Below are 5,649 nucleotides of genomic sequence, written 5' to 3' on the forward strand. Positions count from 1 at the left end.
CTCATGATCTCACAGTCGTGCTACTGAGCCCCATGCTGTGCTCAGCTCTGACAGCCTGGAGCCTGCTTAGGATTCTCTCTATCCCTCCCTCTTCCCCTCTCTCAAAAGAAATACACATTAAAAAAGAAAAAAAAATCTTGGTTATTTTCAAAGAGAAAGAATGAGCCCAACTCATGAGAAATGGTGGGGCAGATAGTAGGGTGTCCTGTAACATTTTCCAAATCTGCTTTCTTTTGTAGGATACAACATTTACTGAGAATGCTAATTTCAAACGTTGTGCTAGGGCAGTATTGTTCAATAAAATTGTAATGGGAAATGGAATGTGAATCACATATGTAATTTAAAAATTTTTATAGCCAGACTACTATACTATATACACTATAAAATATTTCAATGTTGTATTTTAGCAAATATATAAAACTATTACTATGTCAACATCAAACCATTATAAAAATTAATGAGATATTTTACCTTTTTTTGTACGAGGACCTAAATACCTGCTTTATATTTTAAACTTACAGCACATCTCAGTTCAGAGTAGTGACACATTTCAAGGGCCCAATAACTATACATGACTGGTGGCTGTTAAATGACATGCAGAGAGTTCTAGGTTCTCAAACATGACCTATTCATAATTTCTGATTATGCCAATAGATATGTGGAAGGTGAGAGACAAGAGTAAGGGATTGGGTTTGAATTCTAAATTCTAACAATATGCCAAAATCAAAAGGAGTGGTTGGTTAGTAGCTAAGAATGTAAAACCCATCATTGGTTACATATGAAATCAATAAACGATTTTTTTTGTGTGTGAATATGACAGAGTGTAATGGTAGATAATAACTGACAAGTTTTTCAGTTTTGCAGGTAAATTCTAAGTTTGAAATATGAGTTATTCCTATTGATAGTGAAAGAAGCAAGCAGAACTCTTAATCACCCATGGTAGATGTGGGGTCAGAATGGTATGTAGATCTAAGGGAAATTAGTTAGAAGTAAGAAGTCTCGGGCGCCTGGGTGGCGCAGTCGGTTAAGCGTCCGACTTCAGCCAGGTCACGATCTCGCGGTCCGTGAGTTCGAGCCCCGCGTCGGGCTCTGGGCTGATGGCTCAGAGCCCGGAGCCTGTTTCCGATTCTGTGTCTCCCTCTCTCTCTGCCCCTCCCCCGTTCATGCTCTGTCTCTCTCTGTCCCAAAAATAAAATAAAAAAACGTTGAAAAAAAAAAAAGAAAAAAAAAAGAAGTCTCAAAAATTAGCCAAAAAATACCCTTAGGAGTTTGGATCTCACCTTCATTTAATTATCTCCAGTTCCCAGGAGAAACTAGAGACAATTGGTCCACCTTTGAGAGCTTATTAAAAACTAATTCAGATGAGTTAAATGAGTCAGTTATAATATTGCCTGAGGATTCCAGAAGAAAAGTAAAATTTTTAAAAATGTTGATTTTTTTCCCATCTTTTAGTTGTAAACACCACTCAAAATCACCTAATCTTTGTAAAAATTCTACATATCACAATAAGACTGCCCAGAAAAAACAAGTATTTTGTTTGTTTGTTTGTTTGTTTGTTTTCCTGGTATATCTTATGTAAGTATTTTTTATGGCATTTCTTTGTCATCTTATGTTAGTGGTTCTGATTATTGTCCTCAGGTCTATGATCAGCAGCAGGAAAAAGTCAAACCTTAAAATAAGGTCTTCCCAAATGTAGAGTTAAGATGTTAAGAATTAACACACATGTATTTTCTCAAGGAGATAATCCGGTAACTTCTCTCTTTGGAAATATGATTTAATGTTTCACGATACAGACAGAGAGTACAATCTTATTTGTAGCAAGTAATCTGCGAGTATATTTTATTTTCTGTCCTACTAAATTACCTCTAACAGCCAGACGTTCTGGAAGAACAATTAGGTCTAATGAGTGATTCTTCAAAATTTTACCAAGAGAGAACACTGAATTTCTTTTCAGGGCTAAATAAAGCTTCAGTGTAACCAAGTATTTCCTAGGGTCACGAGATTTATGCAGTTACTTTTTAAATTAAGAATCTTATACCTAGAGGGGCACCTGGGTGGCTCAGTTGGTTAAGCATTGGACTTCAGCTCAGGTCATGATCTCGCGGTCAATGAGTTCAAGCCCCGTGTAGGGCTGTGTGCTGACAGCTCAGAGCTCGGAGCCTACTTCGGATTCTGTGTCTCCCCCTGTTTGCGCTGTCTCTCTCTCTCTCTCTCTCTCTCTCACAAATAACTAAACATCAAAAAAATTTTTAGAAAAGATCTCATACGTAAAGAAGCACAAGAATTATATACCATTCCTTTAACAATGTAGCTTCTTATATCTTTTGAATCTGTTTTAAATTCCATCAGTAGTAACCACCAATTGTTCAGCTCTTTTCCAGAAACTGTAGTAGATGGGTGAGGCTTTTTCTACATACGTGGCTTCTCTGGGCATAAACAAGTCTATTTGACATCTTCTTCAGAAGGTAATGTCTATCTGTAGCATATGAGCATTCTGTAAAAATAAATCTCACTGCAGTTTAATGAAATTGGTATACAATAATGTAAGTTTTCTGAACTATAATATGAAACATTAAAGGGGTTTTCTTCTTCTTCCTTCTTTTTATAGTGTACTAGAAATCTTATTTGGCCTGAGAAAATAGGACAACTAATATTTAGTAATCTTTTTAAAGTTAATCTCCTGTTAACATGTAACACCTTTCCTGGCCACTAGGGTCTTGGACTCTTCTCTAGTTACTTCCCTCCATAACACTGCCCAACTTCAAGGACAAATTTCTACATCATTGGCTGCATCTCACTATCTTTTATAATTGTTTGGTTTCCAAAATCTTAAAACACTTTATCTGAAACCCTCTACCTTTCCAACCTTCAAATTCCTTCGGTGGCACTGCTACTGAGCGTAGCTGCCATCCCCCACCCCACCCCACCCTTACATCTCCACCTGTCTTCTCCATTCCCTATCTCCAGTGACCTAGAAATCGAGCTCCTTTAATGGGTCATTCTGTAGCAGGCTTTGTTTTCCTGTTTATGTGGCCTGGACACAGTCATCGCTCATTTCAATTGTGCTCGCTTAAGACTTTTTATTCGTTTGTTCCTCTTCACCTTTCACCACAGAAAACTTGCCATTGATAACAGGGATTGGTCCAAGAGTTTTATGTGTCTCCTTGTCATCTCAGACGCTTAGGACTTCTACAGAAACATGACATAGCTATACTGATCAGATCCTTTAGGGTTATGAGTGTAGAATCTTCTGCCTTAACTGCATTCTCTCTCTCTCTCTCTCTCTCTCTCTCTGTTTTGTTTTGTTTAGGTTTTTTTGTTTGTTGGTTTGTTTGGCTTTTTGGGTTTTTGGTTTTCCCAAGGCATTTCTTGGGCAGACCTAGGGACAGGGCAGCTCTGTATCTGAAAGAAGATCTTGGGCCTCTTCATGGTAAAACATGGCTTCTATTGGCCATGCAAGACCTGGTGGGTCAGTGGGAACTTGATCGTAGAGTCATGGAGTTGGTTGGCTGCTGGTAGGCACTTGCTGGCTGCAGTCTCCTCCACCTTTATAATCTGGATCGAGTGGGCCCAGGTGCAATGCCAGGTGTCCATGTCTCAGTAGCACTGGGTAACAGCACCTGCAGTGGTCAGGTCCAGTACTCTTGGTACATATTGTGAGTGCCACTGGGGAGTCATGGCACAGACAGGTGCCAAAGTTCTTGACCCACATGGGGGTATTTCTGAAACACCTGTCCATAGTAGACAATTTCCCTTGAAGATATATTCATCTTCTTCAGCTCAGAGACAAAGTACCAGAAGTGGAACTTGTTGACAGCATGATTATGTACAAAGATGTGCACGTGATAGAGGCGCAGAGTATGGCATTTGGGGTAGGCAGGCAGTGCTCTATCACCTTGTACTCTCCCAGTGTGCCTGAGGCCTTTGGGGCGCACTTTCCACTCTCACTGTGGCCCACAAAAGGAAGTGCTGGCTGCATACTTATTAATGTCTGATACCTTTTTCTTTCCTGTTGGCTCCAGGTCCCTTTTTTGTTGTGGCTGCCCCAGTGTTACCAAGCTACTATCCTTTAACTTCAACAGATGTCTTGGATTATTTCCTCAGTGAGAAAACAAGTCAGCAGTCATGAAACTTCTTTGCTGCCCCTCTTTACCCTCTATCACAGATTCTTCATATTCAGTGATACTAGGATTTATCTCACTTTCTACTCCAATTTCAGAGAATGAAATACCTTTTCCTTCTTAGGGTTAGTTTTCCAACAATTTTCTTGCTATCTCTCCTTTCTATGTACTTTAAGAACTTACTTCATCAGATTTCCCCTCTCTTTCTTGGATCTGCAAACACTTCTTTCCCACAGAGCCTTTCTTAAAGCAAACTAACTGTTTACTTCTCCCTGTCATACGTAATTTCTCCTGCAACCCTACATTTTCCTCAAGTTAAATTCCCATCTCTGTCTTATTCACATTCATACTTTAAAAATGATTGGTTTCCCCATCTCCTGCTCATCAATTTGCCCAGTGTGATCTGTCTTCTTTTTTATCCATTTTTCTCAAATACTCTTTGGAGTATTGACTATTGTACTCTCTATTTGATCAATTAAGTTTTTGTTTTTAGTCTCACTTCATCATGGTCACAAAGTGACATTGTTGGATCTTCGTGTTTTGTCCGAGATAATTTATATTCAACAAGAGGACATTATACCCTTAACTGTGGGTGCCAGGCCAGCTCTAACAACACCCAGGCCTTGCTGTTAGACTCAGCCCATTTGTGGCTATTAAGGGGCTGATATTCTCCTTCTCAACAACGATGATGGTGATGTCAATAATAAATGATAAATGCATTTGGTGCTTATGTTCATTCTGTTTCAAATTATTAATATATATTAAATCCTTCAGTCCTCTCAATACTACTGGATAGGTACTATGATTTTCTCTGTTTTGAAGATGAGAAAATTAAGACCCCAGAAGGGGAAATAACTTGAGCGCAACAAAGCTGGTAATATTTAGAGCAGATAGGTCAGCTATTTCGTACACACCATTGCATAGCTTCCCAGTTGTATTTGTTTCAGGGCTTGGCCTCTTATTTTGCATTAGCTTTCCTTGTGATTGATTCTCACTGGCACAACTCATCGTGTTTTATCTTCCATTCATGCTGAATCTTTCTTGCCTCCTGCCTCAAGACATCTCTGTTGCCACTGACACCCACTTGGTATCTCTAGATGAGCAATGTAGGAAAGGCAGAAGAGTCCAAAGTTTTTAGAGCAAATTTTTAACTAATGTTGTTGAGAGGTGGTGAATATTCTCCCTTTTGTCTTATCCATGGGCTGTCCTGAAATGCAACAGTTAGGATGGTCTCTTAGAAGACATTCCAGCAATCAAACCATCAAGTGTGCTTGACTTAAAATTGAATGTTTGCTCTCCGTATATCTATGTCTCACTCAAATTTCTCCTCACTTCTGCTTCCCTGGAATTGTATTCCCTAAGACACTGGCAGTATATAAACTTTTATGCCAGGTTTCACTTTTTGGAGAACCCAAGCAATCTAAATCCAAACTGTGAAAACTCCACCTAGATGGTCTACAGTCTCGCTTTCCTTATCCAGTAGAGCATAGAGGTTGACAACACTGGCTTCAGAAGATAAATATCAATT

At 39.1% G+C, this 5,649-nt stretch overlaps 1 pseudogene; it reads right to left on the reverse strand.

Annotated features, from left to right (window-relative positions):
* Positions 1-1,865: 1,865 nt before the first annotated feature.
* Positions 1,866-3,979, reverse strand: LOC122478555 (annotated as a pseudogene).
* Between the last annotated feature and the right edge of the window lie 1,670 nt (positions 3,980-5,649).

This window comes from Prionailurus bengalensis, unplaced genomic scaffold (assembly GCF_016509475.1).
Source record: "Prionailurus bengalensis isolate Pbe53 unplaced genomic scaffold, Fcat_Pben_1.1_paternal_pri Un_scaffold_89, whole genome shotgun sequence".
Lineage (NCBI taxonomy): Eukaryota > Metazoa > Chordata > Mammalia > Carnivora > Felidae > Prionailurus > Prionailurus bengalensis.